Source organism: Embiotoca jacksoni, unplaced genomic scaffold (genome assembly GCF_022577435.1).
Source record: "Embiotoca jacksoni isolate LCO1_2020_lvr unplaced genomic scaffold, fEmbJac1.0.p SCAF_9, whole genome shotgun sequence".
Taxonomy (NCBI): Eukaryota; Metazoa; Chordata; class Actinopteri; family Embiotocidae; genus Embiotoca; species Embiotoca jacksoni.
Window position 1 is genome coordinate 16186761 of NW_027185447.1, and position 17261 is coordinate 16204021.

Sequence of the window (17261 nt, forward strand, 5' to 3'; positions counted from 1 at the left end):
AATATTTCAATATGACTGAACTCAAGTAATGATCAGATTTTGAGCTGTGCTTAAATTATGGGATTGTTGAGCCCTTACGATCAAGAAGGCTTTGCTTTTGAAATGGCCTTCCTAATGAGTTCAGGCTAAGTCAGCATAATATAAAAAAAAAAACATTTACCTAATTATCTTTACTTAATAGTCCTTGAGCTGCCTTTTCATGTTTTACTTTGATGATTACTATTTTGGCTAAGCTACTGTCTCTTTTGTGTATTTTTCCTGTTGATTAAATCGTTTCTGTTTTCATTTAGTTTTGTGAAAGTCACTTAAAGCTCTCTGAAAATGGCTCTGCCAATAATGACCATGATGATGATGATGATGATGATGATGTATGCTAGTTGTGGTGGTGGCTGCTTGTCATTAGTAGTGGTATCATTAGTGGTGGTGTGCTGTGAGGCTTTCGCCCTCTTTTCAGCCTTACAGGCACTGTCGAGTGGTTAACAAAGCAGGTATTTAGAGCTGTGCACCCCATACTTATAGTGTGTGACTGGGACCTCCGATAAGCCCCAGACAGCAAGAGGTGAGCACTATCATTATGTTTACTCTTTGAGTGGTACCAGGGGAAATCATCAGCTCTTCTCTTTCACTGCCAATGTCCCTCTCTCCCTGAGTTTTCTCTCCCTGGCTCAACTTTGTTTCTTAGAAGATTTGTTGTCTACAAATGCATCCTGCAAGGTGCAGGCGGGCGTTTAAAAAAACAAGCAACGAACACATTTGGATTTTAAAATCCAAAGGTGGACATATCAAGGATGGCCTTCATCAGCTATTTTAAGTTTGAAGGTTGGGGTAAGTTTGTGGCCCTTCTAGAAAATCACTTCGCCGGAAACGTATTACTTGCTGTGCATCCAAAGGAGGTGCATCTATGTGTGTGTGTGGGGGGGGCATGTATTGCTATTGTTGTGTGGACCAATTTTGGTTAAAAAACATATTGATGAGGACAAACACACTTTGTGAGGACGTTTAGGCTGTTCCTCACTACTTCGAATTGAAACATGAGGGTTAAAACTTGGTTTTAGGTTTAAGGTTAAAATTAGATTAGGGTTAAGGTTGAGGTTAGGCATTTAGTTGTGATGGTTAAGGTTAGGGTAAGGGGCTAGGGAATCCATTACGTCAATGAGTGTCCTCACAAGTATATAGAGACAAGCGTGTGTGTGCGTGCGTGTGCGTGCGTGTGCGTGTGCGTGTGCGTGTGCGTGCGGATGGTAATTAAAAAGCGACAGCAGGTGAGAAATGAATTAAAACTAACCTGTCATTACTGGTAGATTGATTTCTGATGGGGTTTGAGTTGTTTGTTGTTATGTGAGTACAAATCCAGGCAGCCAGCTTTATGTGTGGAAAAACACAAGCTCAGCATCCACTTCATGGAGTTAAGAAATGCAGAAAAGCAATGGGAACAAAGCAGGAGTGAAGCTAAAACAAGTTTGTCATGCCATACATGCAGTGTGAAGGTTGGTTAACCTGCTCACACAGCTGGAGATGCAGAAAGAACTGGGACCATTAGCCTCACTGGGTGGCCACTCATAAATGGAAGATCACACACTGAACACAAACACACACACCGCCACTTCCCACCTTCCACTCCCTCTGCTGGGTTCTGTGATTCAGCTGAACAGGAGTAGAAGGGAGGGTAAGGTTAGTGGGTGTTCATCCCTTTGAATTCCTAGAGCAGTTTGAGACTGTTCTGTATTTTCTCCTGTCATGGCTCGCCTGGAGCTGCAGGGAGCTTTATTTACTGGAGATGACACACCAGAGGCGGCAGAGAGCCCTAATTGCTTCACGGCCTCCTTGAGCTGTGTGATGCGTTCACTCTGAACATCGATATCTCAGAGAGAAATTAAGGGGCTGTGGTAGGGAACGTTGCTTGTGTCCACTTTTAAAGGCAACCCCAATGCATGCATGCACAGTTACACGCACTGGCACATACACAAACAAAGACTGTGGTCTGTGGGGTTTGAGCAGAGAGGTCTCTCATAGCCTGACTGTGTTCCAGAGAGAGGTAAAGAACGACACGCAACAGCAACACTCAGAGCGAGCACAACTCAGCACAGACTGTGCCTCAAGTATACCATGTGTTCTAACGTTTCATATTACACTAAAATCAAATCTTTATTGCCTGATGCACTGTGAAAATAAAAGACCAGAACAAGTTATACCAGTCCACTCGCACTGCTCAGATACTGCATAAACCCTGGTTTAATCAGGTCTAATTGTCGAGATTATGAGGACTTGTACATGTTAATGCCTAAACAAACACCAGAACTGGAACAAGTATTGTCCCTTAGGAGGGTTTACACATTTTCCTCTGCTATTAGAACATGCTAAGCTGTGAGTCAGCTGAGCACAAATATGATAATACCTAGTGGATTAAAATGTGCGCTTCCTCATAAAAAGTAATCTGGCTTTATCCATAACTGCCAATTTCAAATAATGTAATCTGTGTAAAACTTTTGTCTGAATATTTCATGAGCATGTGATGAAGAATGAATAATACAGGCATGTTGTGTGTGTTATTTACAAACATGTGTTGTGAAGTAATAGAGTCACTTTTGAATCAAATGATAAATTCTCTGGTCGGCACTGTGGAGACTGTGGCATGTTGACAATTAGCTATTCACTTTCCATTTGCACCGCAGCTAAGGCTTTATACAGCAGCCACTTCCCTTTTCAACACTCTCATCCAAACAGATAAGAACAGCATCTGACAGGCTAATTAATAATGAAAGCTTCGCTCTATCCTGGAATTCTATCACTCCAATAGGATTTCTATTAATGTTGATTGACCCTGGCTCACTCAGTGCCACTTTGGCACAGCTCACTGCTACCCCCGTGCCTTCTAAGGTGCCAGTGCAGGTTAGCTGATACATGAATAATTCCCAGTGGACATTAACTGTAAGAAGTAGGGCAGAGGATTCAGTGGTGTGCTCCTCTTCCCACCCTCACTCTCAATCCCCTCATCAGCAGGCTTTTAATATTTAATTATACAAGCTTCATTTCACACTCTCCAACTGAAACCATGAGGTGGAGATGGAGGTGCAGGGGACCACGATGAGGGAATTGATGAAAGGGAATATTCGGGGTTGGTTGAGGATACAAGAATGCAAAGAAGACAAGAAGTAGTAGACCCATACATGTCCAAATGACAAAAAAAACAAAAAAAAAACAATGTTCTTTCAGAAACTAAACTAATAATTAAAACTGGATGCCATAATAAACCTACAGAGTTGAGTTCAAATATTTCCGTGTGAAGTAAAAGTACTTCTATAGGGCATACAAAGCAGATATCAGTCCATCAAAATAATAATTATTTCTCTTTTATGCTAATGCAATACTGTGTTGTCACAAATGGCACCACTGATCTTTGTTCTGCTATTCTCTTTCTGTTCCTTTTATCTTCCCCTTTCAGGCTATTCAAGGCATTTCAGATTGCTGGTGGCTCTGTTGCCCATTAAATATACCTAAAAACATTTTGTAAAGTTCAAACTTTAAACTAAAGATAAGTTAATGTCAGAGCAGAAAGTTCCCCTCTTTAAACCATAATTAATTACAATAACAGCGGATAACTGGCTCCTCGCCTTCCTAAAATGTTAATTTTTGTAGTTTTTTTCAGCAGATAAGTGCGAGGGCTTTTCACAGATTATCTGACAGAGGAAAGGACTTTAATGATACAAACAGACAAATTAGGCTGCTGTGTACATTAGGATTCCTCTCTGTCTGCCTCTACACTCTGTTTACATTTTATACATGACCAGTTTAGAGTAGAGATCATCTGTCAAGTTCCGTGAGCTAATGATGAGTAGATTCGAGGCGCTGCTGGAACTTTCCAGCAATGTGGAGGTGATGTTTACAGCTTTTAAAAAAATTATTCAAGGAATATGGCATGCTCAAGCAGAGTATTTAATGCTAAAAAAAAAAAAAATCATCCTAATATTAGACCTTTGGGCTATTTCTTTTTTAACAAATCTTGTGAGGAGTGAGAGCTTGCAAATGAAGTGGTAGAGCATTAATAATTTATGATGGAGCCTTTTTATAGAGCACAGCCCTTGAGATTCATAATTCTATTCACATTAGGCCCTGAAAAAGTTTAAGTTTTAATAAATAGGTATTAAAACTTTAACTGATATTAATAGCAGCAATTAAAGGGCATACTGTGGAGTTATGCATCATTTCTGTACTGGTAGAGAGGAAAACCCACTTGGCAGAACCTCCCTTGGCTATCTGCGTCTATCACTCACTTTATCTTCCCTCCTCTCTTTTCTTTTCACACACACATACTTGATCTCACCTCATCACTGTCTCCTTTTCCCGAATAAGAGATAATACACAGAATCGACACTTTACTGCAGGCATTGTGTAGAAATGTTAACATCTGTTCAAACCCTTTATGGCCATCATAAATACATTTTTAAAAAAAGTGTTCAGTCTGCTATAAACATGAGACGCAGCACTTTACCTCACCTCATCAATCCATAATCAATCCACTGAACATTACTACTACAAGATGAGAGTACCTGACCATCCGTGGTTGTGATTGATGAGCAATTTTTCTTGTCTCCCACATCATCATTTCCCCTAGTGTGCAGGGTCAAATGATGTGTGTTACTCAGCCAATAGTCATTCATTTCAGTTTATGAAGTGGAACCTGTGCTAGATGGTCATGCCATTAAAGACATTATCATGCACGTCTTTGCAACAGGTACCAAGCGCATGCATGTGGGGCTGATTTAACCAAAGCTGCATTTCACAGGTGACTGAAAAAGCCTACTTGCAAGTTACTGCTGTTTGTCTCCAGTGGCTCTCCTGTACAAGTGTAGCAGGCCGTTCACTGTGGCCAACCTTAGTAGCACTACAGGGGCAATCTCTGTGGGATTATTTTTTTCCTGTCGGTCTCTCTTTAGTTTTCTCTGATGTACCACTGTGCCCAGGGAAATATGGTGGAAGGGAGAAAAAGAGAGTGTTTCCTTTGTTCTGAACACATGACTACAATTTTCTTGTTGGAGCCAAGAAAAGGGGTTGACTTAAATAATGGCTTCTGTGTTATAATGTGTGTTGGGATTTATCCTGCTGCTTGGCTAGTGTAATGCTAGAGTACATTGTGAGCTGATCAGTATGAGCAGTCAGAGAGGAATTAGATAGGAGAGTGGGGAAATGAAGACAAAGAGAGAAATAGAGGGAACGAGACAGAGAGAGAAAGGGAAGTAAAGGAGGAGAGAGTGAGAGAGGTTCTGCTTCTTTGCTCTGGTGATTCCAGATGAAATTGATTCTCATACCTCCAGAGATCTCCCACTGTCCCCCTTTCTCCCTTTCGTCCCGCCTCTATTACATACCTGTCCAGAGGATGAATGATCTACACATTACCCCATGAGTACCGCTGACCGGTACACACATCAGTGACTCCCAGTGTTCAGGGACCTCACAGTCATGCTGAAGAGACAGATGGAGGGACAGACCGGGGAAGGGTAGATGGATGGAGGAGAGGGAAATGATCAAATCTGATAATAGAGATGAGCAGGAGAAAGAGGAAGTCAAAGAGAGTAAGGAGGAACGCACCCAAAGTGACATGGGTGAAAAGGAGTTGAGGTGTGATTAGGGCAGCATTTGGAGATGCGGAGGCAAAGGCAGTAGCAGGTGAAGGGGATAATAGAGGCAATGATTTAGTGTGTGAAGAGGTAGGCAGGGAAATGAAGGAGGAAGTTAAAAAAAAAATTAGGGATCTCCACTGAAAGAAATGAAAAATCAGATGGAGAATGAGGCTCCGGAAGGGGGTACGTAGAGGGGGGTTAGGCTCCACCGCCAAAGAACTCGGAGGGAGGCAATCAGGGCTGGTGAGGACTGTGCGTGTGGTTTCAACCAGATAGTTCACCGCTGCTCTCCCAGGGGATAGGTGTCACTCGTGTGTAGAAAGAGAGCAGGCACTTAAATGAATGGAGCTTTTTATCTGAGCCTGAACAGCGAGTTATTACCTACTGAGTAGGCACTATGGAGCGGGCTCTATTTCCACAGCAGTGATCCCCAGGGCTGGGGGAGAAGAAGAGGCATCGGGGAAGGGAGGGGGTGGAGGAGGAAAGAGGAAGTTCATATCTGGTGCCTTATTTTGTAACAGGGTATGACATCTCTGGCCTCCATGCTATAACAAAGCCCTGAAGCGTGGTCAAGCATCACTGACGAGAGGAGCATTAGTGTGGAAGGCTGCAGGAAAACCGCACAATAATAACACCCACTGGGAAGGCCTCAAACTGTGTTGAATCTTTGCTACTCCTTTCTGCATTTCTATTAGGGGGATAGGGCTGGTTTTAAAGTATTCAAGCAAGCAGCTTCAGAGCACTGAAAACTTCTCTGATGAAATCATTCAGTTTTTGTAGGTGGAATGAAATAGGGTCGTACAAAGCAGAGCATTTGGAGTTATTAAAAGAAGGGCAGAGTTTTACTCTTACCAAGTTGCAAGCAAGTTAAACCAGAATTAATCCTTCACTGGATAAGAACTCATTATTCATGGCAAAGTAATTTACACGTTGCAATTATTTTCAGTTTTGAAAGAACAAAAATACATTTTACAAAGTAGAATTTATACATTACTTTATTTAAAAAGCCTGTGGAAAATGCCAACAATCTCCCTCCAGCCCCAAAAAGGCCATATTGGAGACTCATAACTGCCCTTGAAAATAACTGTTAACCCTTTAATATCCTGACCTGGTTTTCTGCCCAGTGAGCTGCAATCCAATCCCTTGTGACTGAGGATTACGCGTGTGAATACCATAATAACTGTCATTACAATAATCTTGATGCATAAATTTGTAATAATGCAAATAGATGCAATTCAATGGGCTTTACAATAGATGAAAACTAAAAGAAAAAGATGGAGGCAAGTATAAGCAGGGAATTCTTAAACATATGTACCTGTAATTGTCCCAGAATCACCCCATACTGCCTGTCTGCAGTCAGTACAGAGCTGAAGGAAGAGGATGGAGCCAGTCTAAACCCTCTCTTCTTCAGCTATGTGGGCTCTGAGAGCAGCTCAGCTCCCCTGATGCTGCCTGATGGCTTTAATTGGTCTCCTCTGGCTAGCAGCGGAGCACAGGAATCCCTACCCACTAATGGAGTGAGCTGCAACTAGAGTGATAACACTCATACACCGGAGCATGCACATACATGTTCAGACAGACAAGTGCGCGTGCTCACCTGTGTGCCCACACACTTACTCACTAACACATACACAGGTGTACAAAGTATGCATTTAATCCACCCGGGAACCCCTCCAACTCTTTCTATCTCACTGCTCTCTGCATTGAGACATAAATCCATACGCTTGAAATCCTGCCATAAAAATCTGATTTTATGTGAATATACCTTTCCCCAGCATACAATGTTGAAAAGACACGACTCCCACAAGGAACCTTTTTATTTTTCCTGTCAGAGGGTAATGTTCAGGGACTATTTTCCAGATCCAAGCAGAGGTTACGGGAAAGCAATCAATTAAAACTGGACGAACACTACTGCACAGATCATTTCCGGTAAAACTCCACATAAAATCCCAACTGATGGACTGATAATCCATATACGTCAAAAGAAGTGCAGAGGAGAAAAATATAGTGTGTAGAAACATAGTTTCATAAAGCTTATTCTTGCTGTCACTGATCATTTAAAACTCGATGCATTTAGAGAAAATCCAGTGTGTGATGTCTATAAATCATACATCTGAAACTTTGGGTTGCAAAGTTAGAAAAAGAAGAGAAAAAAAAGTCTCTGTTTTTCACTCTCTGGGGAGCGATTATAGATGTTATTATTCTCCCGGACAGATGCTGTTTGTACTGAGCAGACCATCTCCAGAGCATTGAAAGATGAGAGGAAAAGAGCAAGAAAGAGAGAAATATACAGACAGAAAACCAGACTGCAAAACCAATACAATGCATGAACCTCCTCTTTATCTAATGAGCATCATAGACAGAGACAGACCGAGACCACTCCCTATCTTGCATTGCTCAGGTGGGAATTGCAGTGCTGAGGACAGGGAATTGCTAAAAGCTACATAAACATACCACACACAACAACTCCTTTTAGCATCAGAAATCACAAACAGACCTTGAAGAAAAGTACATGAAAGACAAGCAAAGGGGGGGAAAAAAATGGCGAAGGGTAAACAGGAGGTAAAGTCAATGTGCAAATAACAGCGGGGAGAGAAGAGTAGAATGAACTATACAGTGGGAGCGTGATCCTCTTTAGCATTTCAGCTACGTGCATTTACTGACTGAATGGGAGCGCAAGTTTCCCAGATGTCTGAAGTGTACAGAAACAAAGCTGACAGAGAAGATCAATCCACAAAACTCAACACATCCCAGCACCAGCTGTCACTCTAATTGCCTCCTTCTACTGTCATCTTTAGCATCAATTCCATGCTAATGCTGCGCCAGGTAATACTTGGTTATGGGTCTGCAGAAGATTCAACCTCCTCTAATGAGCATTGGATTTCCATATAGAACGCAAGCATTTTTTTTTTCCCCCTGTAGCGGCTACAGACCCTCTGCACATGGAGTCAAGTTGTGTAGCGTATTTGCGCCTTCACGGCATTGTGCCAATCTGGATTCTTAATGGGCTAAGCAGTGTTTACTTTTCAAAGACTTCCACATGAATTATTGATGGATGCGAGCTGATTTGTGCTTGGAATTAGCCTAGCATAATCCATCTGGGCCCACCTCGCTTCCTAGGTACCATGTCTCTCTCCAGGGGAAAGCTGACTGGAAACTCTGCACAGTAATTTGTTATACTTATTTCTGCTGAGTGTAAAGTAGTTACATAAAGTGGCACGGAAACAGCTATGCTTAAGAAGACAGACCCGGTGAGCACGATGGGTGGGTGACCACTGGGTTTAAATGCTCTCGCAGGATTTACAAGATTACGATATGCATCACTAATGTCAAGCGCATAAATTGACAATTGTTATTGGGTTTTTTTTAACAATTCTCGATCTTAGCTTACACAAAAGACTAATCGTATAGCAAATATTTTCTTTTATCATTCGTCAAAGAGTAATCCCTCTTCCCATCAGGGCATCAGGGGAACACAGCAACATTCCCCAAGAGACCTGGTGATCTCCCTAATCATCCACTCATCCTTGTACCTTTTGCAAATTACAATAAAATGTAATGGATGTTTCTTCTTCATCCTCTTTCTAAATTGTTAATCATTTGCTGCCATTTTCCCTCAGACATCAATGTTTGTTTATTTACTGCAGTGGCCTTCTCTTACTCCTATAATGGGGTAACATCTTTCAAAGCCTGTCTTTGTTTGATTCTAAAGCAGCAAAGGAAGATGGAATTTACGATGTTGGGAGAAATGAATGCCGGCTCTGATAATCTGGTGCCGCAAATACACCTCACAATGTGACACTTTATCAGTCCCTGTCTCTTCCTATTGTCTTCTGTAATAGAACAAATCGTATTGCTTTAGTTCAAAAGGAACACAGCACTAACATAACAATTAGCTGTAAAGGCATCCGTGTAATTGCCTGTACTGTAAAATAAAATCTCAACAGAATGCACTGTGAAAGTGTGAATGGTACAAATTTGAATAGTTTCCAGAGCCAGTCTTAAAGATACTGGAGGAGGACACGACTTCTACATTTGATAATTTCTTCCTACAGCGCTCGTGTAAGTGATGCCAATTTGTCCAGACTCCAATTCATATCCTTGGCCCTTTTTGGTTTCAGAAAAGGAAAAGGCTTTGCATCTGAAGTTTGGTAATAAAGCCTTGGATTAGATCCATTCTTCGGCCAGAATGGACCAGTCTGAGCAAAGAATAAAGACACGTTTCCTCAGCAGTCTGTCGGAACTGGCAACTGGCTCACCTGTCTTTCCTGTTTCTGTGTGTGTTTTTAACCATTTTATCAACTTGTTTATTTTTGGCTTGAGAATACCCATCTACCTTTACTGTCGTGACATGCCTTTGAGCAGTTGACAACGTTTGAGAGCACAGCACTGTACAGGGAAAAAGCCTGCTTAATTAGTGTGACTGTGGAGTCTGGAGATGTGTTTATCTCATTATAAGGCATTTGAATAAATATTCACATGTCCACAGCTCAGAAATTAAAAATCGTTTTAAATGTAAAAGAAGAAATCCAAAAGTGTGAAAAAGGGCAAAACTATTTTCAAAAGATAATGTGAAATCTAATATATAATTTATTGCTCATTAGTTTGGCTCTCAGTTTATAGTAGTGGCGGTGGTTTCATGTTTCACTGGTGTTTATTGCTCACCGGCGTATGAAAGGACTAATCATGATTCTCAGCAGCTCTTTCTCAGGTTTCTCAGGTGTCTATGTACTGAGCAGAGATTGATATACTTTGTCTTCAACTCCCAGTCTGTCCCTCCCCATCTGCATCCCTCTGTTCCACCCTGCTGAGCTAATCCAAGCTGGCCAAATCCCTCTGCCATGCAGGCCTACATCGGAGCTGTCCTGCTGGGTGCAATATGCCACCCGCTTCCCTGGCATTGCCAGCCCTGTAGGGCTTCTAGCCCAACTGTGGTGTCTTGTCACTAAACGGACAAAGATGTATGAATCATCTAAGTGACTCAGAGCAGGTAGTCCTGTGACAACAACGTATTGTTGAATCATGACAAAGAGTTATTTACTCAGTGGGAATACTGCAGTTCTGCTCCTGGGTAAAGCCACACAGCAACACATGCATCTATGGGCAACCGAGCTCTAATCTTCCAGATACCTGCCAAACACAATCAGATACAAACCTGACCCACCTTTTAAATGGAGTTGCTCTACCGATAAAAGAAAAGTTATGATAAGATGGAGTCTATCGCTACATAGTCAATTACACTTAGTCTGTATGGATGGTCTGAAAATTCCATTCACCAGTGCAATCAGTGTTGCACCCTACTGAGCAGAACACAGAATATCAAATTAAGTTCATCCGTCAAGGGAACAGGCTGTTCTCGTATCTAATTGGCAGTTGAGGCTTAGAACAGGATTGTTTGAGAAAGGGTGGCGATAAATTTACTTCCGTCTCCATTCTTTTTGTTATACTTGTCTCTGCTTTTATCTGCTCTCTGTCATTGCCTGAGAAATGTTTCAATGCCCAGGCAATCTTAATGAGTCTAAGATGTCGGTCTGCTGAGGCTCTCCTTGTGTAGTTTTGTCTTTATCTTTGGCTAACACTCAGTTGGACATGTTGCAGGCTTTCGCCTGGCAAACAAAACACATTATCAGCCCCTTGTGACATCATAACAACGAGCTTCTCACATTGTTGCAGAAAATAATGCTTCTCTCTGCCTCTTGCACAGGTGACTTTCCCCTTTAATGTATTTTTTCAATAATTCAGTTCCATATATTTGGGGTTTCTACTCTGGCCTTACAGTGTCTTCTGTTGCCATTAACATCCATATATTCTGGACCTTACGAGTTGGCTTAGAAAATGCAATGTAGGCAAAATCATGTTTGTAATGACCCCTGTCTCCCGCAGAGCCCACACAGCTGAATTCAAAATCATTTAACAAAAACAATTAAAGGTCAAAGTAATCACTGTTCTTGTCACAAGGATCCATGGTCGCAAGAAGAGGACACTGCAGAAAACACCCCATGGTATGTTCACACACACTCATTCATTCATTCATTACTGCTATATAGGAAGCAGCTGCTGTTACTACAGTACATGTGGGATTTGAACAAACGTAACACTCTATTTAAGCTAGCTTGTGCATGGTATATAAAAGCCTTCATTTGATTGCAAGAATGTACTGCGATACTAATCAATCTTCCACAGACAGATAGTTTATGTCATTCAACATAGTACCACTGTAGATTACTAGTAAGACAGTTAACATACTTGTATTTTCTTCCAAAACAACACATTCATAATTTGTATTCCAATACAATTCTAATAGAGTGTAGGGTATTAAGTGAAACTTATGAATCAAAGTAAAGCAAAGCAACAGCTGTAGAACCATATGATAGGTATGCAATCAACAAAGCCCTTTAGATTCACACTGCTATGACACTGCAGATGTTTGAAAATAATTACTAATCATTAAAACCCATCGCTTCAGTTGATTGTATAACTATTTATATTGTCATCACAAAGAAATTAAGTTATTAATGGACATCTCTCCATAAAGATAAGATTCTATTTTTATTAGTTGTCATTTTTGTTCTCATGAGCCACCTTATTATTTAATGTTAGGTTTAATTTAAAAACAAATCTAACGCAATTGCTGTCACCTAATTGAATCAACAAACACTAATATGAATCATTCATTGAACTATACAAAAATATACCAATTACATGTCTAATTTACCACAGTAAAAAAATACACTTTAAATAACAAACTTTATGATGGAAAATAAATTAGTCTATTCCTATTAGTCCTACCATCAGGTAAATTTGTGAAGGTTAAGGCAATTATCTTTCATTAAATAAAAATAACATCCCTCCCATTCACAAATAATTCTGTCTGGAATAAATGAAGTAAAGAATTAATGCGGACAAATCTTTGCACCTGGTCTGCTCCTCTAATGTAGGAAAATAACACTGTAAAACAAAAGCTGCTTTGATAATGATTCCTGATTCTATTAGTGATGAAATGCCATAAAGTATATTTCATTATATAAAATGTGTTTTTAAGCAGCTAGCAAGTATTTTTTTTGGCATCAAAAAATTGAATCCACAACTTTACTCCCACAAATTAAATGGGCAATTTGACTGAAAATCATGTGCTCGTGAGATAATGGTGGTAAAATTACCAATAGTGCGATAACCACCAGTGCAAGTGCGAATTACTAACCACTAAAACAATCAGTTGTGTAATTTTCACAACTGCTTAATGGTTTTGTGGTACAATTTATTGCATTATAATGAGACGCAAATATGTATTTTGGAGGTGAAAAAATAAATTGTTTTGTTCAAATTTGATAGCAAGAAGGTACAAATTTTGATGAATAAAGCCAGCTAATTTGGATAAAATTTCCTTAAGAAGTTAAGGGATATATTTTGCAATAACAGCAGGAAACAATCACACCTCCAACATCTCATTAAGTCAACACTTTCATGTTAGTCAGGGGATCAAAGAAACAGGGTGAGGTTTTCATTCACAAGATCCTTCACACATCATTATGTACATCCTGGCTAGTGTTTAATGTAATGTTTATTATATTATCTCTGAGCAATACCACATACTCATCAAACTCTAATGTGGCCATAGAGTCAGGAAGGCTTTTTTGAGCCGGATTTACGAAGCAGTTATTAGCTAAGAAGTTTACATGAGGATTACTGTATTATGATTATCAGTTACCAATTTATTTTGAATCACGCTCTGTGGGCATTTCTAAATGCTATGCCAAGTCAGCTTCTTTGGTTGAAAGTGCTTCCTTTCAAGTAGTTTACCGAAGTAGTTTTAAGGAGGCTTTGCAAACCAAGAGATACATGAGAAGCTTGGAGCTGAGGCTGCACACTGGCAGAAATGCGTATACATTTAATTCAATCCGGTATCTTAAGATTCTTCAACTGGAGCTAAACAGGTACTTTTAAAAGAGGGAAATAAATTACTGGTGTGGGGACAGAATGTGTTTCCAATTAGCAGTGGAAGGAAGATGTTGGACAAAATGTAATAAAGGAGAGATCGAGAGATTTAGAAATTTAAAGAGGGGGGAACAGGAGAAAAGATAGAGACAGAGAGAGAAGTTGAGAAAAATGTAGTTTCCTCGTGTTGCTGTAAATTGACAGGTAAATTAGCATGTGTGGTTAATGGGGCAAAAAGTGGCCAAGCCCTATAGGCACCCTTTCACTCGGACAAACTGGCAGCTTGATGACCCAACCATTGACTCTGTCACTCCATTTCTTGGTTTTAGCATTTAAACATACCGACAAACACCCTCCTTACTGACATACTAACAACACACCACTACAAGCACACACGGAGAAGCCACTCGTGTGCACAGAGGAGAGTAGATCCTAATCTAATACAATTTAGAATTAATCTGAGATTAATCTTGAAATGGTAAAAAAGGTTTTGAGATATTGGCCTTTTGAGTGATTTTCTATCAAGCTTTTTAGAGAGCAAGTGAGAAGCAGTGACAAATCATGGATTACAATATGCATCTTGAATAAAGCGTGTGGAGTTGTTAACCATCTACTCATCAAGGCGAGGGATAAATCTCTTGCACACAATTTACTTTTTTCTCCACCTTCCTGGACATAGCGGGAATCTCTGTCATTTGTTTTTCTTCTAATCACTTTGCTGTGTATACCTTTGATGCCATTTCTGAGTCATAAATCAAGACCTTTGCAAAGCGGGTGGAGTGGGAGTGTATGTGTGCATGCACACGGCAGTGTGTGTATGTGTCACAGTCAGAGAGACCACAGCTGGGTATTACCATATATCAGTGGGCATGTCGTCTTGTAGCGGGTGTCTGAATGTTTCATCTAATCATTAAATGCTGACAGGCTTCACAGAGTAGCTGCACTGATCCCCGTTAGAGGAATATGGGGCCTGACTTCATTAGAACTGTTAGTGCTAAGCAGCTTTACCCTCCCTCACGCCTGGCTTAACCTGCATAGTGATAAATGTTGAGAGGAAAAAGAAAGATAGGCAGAGGGATATAGGGGTGAAACAAAAGAAAAGCAGAGACAGAGGCGTTTATAAGAGAGAGGCAAAGGTGCTGAAGTCAGGGACAGAGGGGGAGGTAGTGAGCGATGGGAGGGGAATGGGAGGGCACGGAGCGTGTGAACCTGGAGTTTTCAGAGGCAGGGGAGGGGATGAAGCTCAAAGTGGTGTTTGAACTAAGAGGGATTTACTAATGCAGAAACGAGCAAAACAATCAATTTACTTGTGTTGCAATTAATCAATTATTACGCTGGCACATTGACAGACAAAGTGCTTAGCTGAGATTCCAGCGTGAGGCTCCAATGTGCTGAATAATTAGCATTGACCTCTGTGCACACAAATGCATTCACACTCATGCAGAGGCTAATTTATGCATGCGCATATGCATCCAAGCACATGAAGATATGCACACACATCCTTGTTCTCAGCATATTTCTCCAGTACATTCATCTGGTTTCTCTAGGAGGACACCCCCACCCCCACATTTCAACACTCAGTCTTTTCCTCCTGCCAGCAGAGGTTTTTGGCTGGCTTAAGTACGCCCACAGGCCCCTGAGGGACAGCCCATGACGGATGGCACTGCGTGTGAATCCGATTCGATTCAGCCCATTTGATAAATTTATTGCTGGCATTTTGAAAATGAAATTAGAGGGACGTCTCCCGGAGACTGTTTTTCCAGCACAGGTGCCATAAATATACTTCATTTGGCAGCAGAGAGGGAGGAGGAGTGTAAGGGGGTGGAGAGGTGTTGGATAAAGGATGTCATGGTAGGGGGGGGGCAGGTAGTAGGGATGTTCCCTAGAAGTAGGGAACTAAATAATAAGGTCAAATTATAATGAGGTCCTGGATTAATCATGATATTGGCGAGGAACAACAGTAAAAAGGTTATTCACTCCCAGCTTGAATCCTACCTGGACCTAAATATCGTGTGCTGCCTTTCAGTCTAAAACCGGCACTGTAGCATTGTACTATTCTAACATCTCATGCTGAATGCTGACAGATTGAGACTGTGGGTTGTTGACATTGCAAGTGAGCATAAATGTCCTGCTCTCTTCATCTTTCATGCTGAGGCACACACAAACAACACACATGCATACACACACACACACACACACACATCACACACATGCCAGCTCTTTAAGAGATGTGCACACACAAACACATGGTTTATGTACATTTTCTTTGCCTCAAGGCCCCATGGCTCTTCAGTACCGATGACACTGTCATAGCAGAACAGCCATCTATAACTCACAGTGTATGAATGAATAGAGCAGGCTATTTTTCTTTATGGCACTCTCAATGTGTGGGGCTGAGAGACTGAATGTTTTTGTTGCCTCCGACAAAACAGATTTGAATTGGACATACTGGATTGGGCGAGAAAAGAAAAACATGCAAACACAGAAAAGTCAGACACGGACACACACTGGATGACAAAAGTAAGCATACATTCACCGTCAGGGGTTGTGCGGCCTTATTCATCCTGCTCTCATTCAGAAATGTAAGCGAGTGCAGCTGTGATGGGACGATGTACACCACGCCAGCCTCTCCTCCCCTTCAACATTCATCAGAGAGCAAGGCTCGGGCAACCTGCATCACTTACCTTTATAGGCCATTTGGACAACACCGTACACCGCATAGTCATCACATACATAGGCTCACAAAGGTTTGTACATGTGTGTGTGTATGTGGGTGACGGTGTACTAAGTGTAACCTGTCACGCAGATATATCCTATCAATGCCTTTTGCAATATATACGAGCAGCTTTGACAGATCTGAAGCTTTGGAAGGTAAAAATGTCAACATGTTCCCAAAGAAAGCCTCCTGCTGTTACAGGGTTTTTTTTCCGCATATACATGCACATTATATCAGAATCCAGGTGACAATGAAAATATTTTCACCTGCGTATGTTTTGCTCTGGTAAAAACTTGTACAAAACAACACCTAAGTTCTTATGAGCACAGCGGGGAATAAAAGAAAGTTTCAACAAAATCAGCAGGGAGTTCTCCAGACTGATTGTCTGCTTCTGCTTTGCAATCACAGAGCGTGACACACCCTCTGCCATTACTGTACCTTCTCAATGAAGAGGAGAGGGCTGGGACTGCCTGGTGCATACACCCGCAGGCTACCACTCAGAACAAGACCCTCCGAGCTGTTTAGATAGTTTGACTGCCTGGCCCCGTCATCCTGCAAAATCAAAACAGCCTACAGGTACGTCCCTACAAACATCTACCCAGCGTCTCCCACAAGATCCACTATGCAAAACAGTCACCGCCCTGAATCTTGCATTAACATACACATGAACGCGCGGAGGAGTCAAAACAGAACTGTGATTAGTCTGAACATAAATCTTACAGAAAGCCCTGCATAAACACACACTGTGGGCTGCCTATCATTGCAGGATAGAAGGATAATTTCGTCTAGGTGTCGGTGGGTGTGAGTGATTGACTTTGTAATCAAACAGATTGTTCTGTAACAAAAACATTGAATGACTCGATTTCAAATCAACAAAACCATGAAATGTTTTTCATCTCGTTAGCAAAAAACTGAGAAGGCACACAGGCACACGGAGCGACACAAGCACATGCCAGCCATCTGAAAATGCGAGGGAATCCACAAGTGAGTGA

General features: G+C 41.2%; 1 protein-coding gene across 2 annotated transcripts in view; it reads right to left on the minus strand.

Annotated features, from left to right (window-relative positions):
- Nucleotides 1-17261, minus strand: part of LOC138192818 (cadherin-4-like) — a 219985-nt gene that overhangs the window by 105193 nt on the left and 97531 nt on the right. The gene's annotated exons all lie outside the window — the stretch shown is intronic.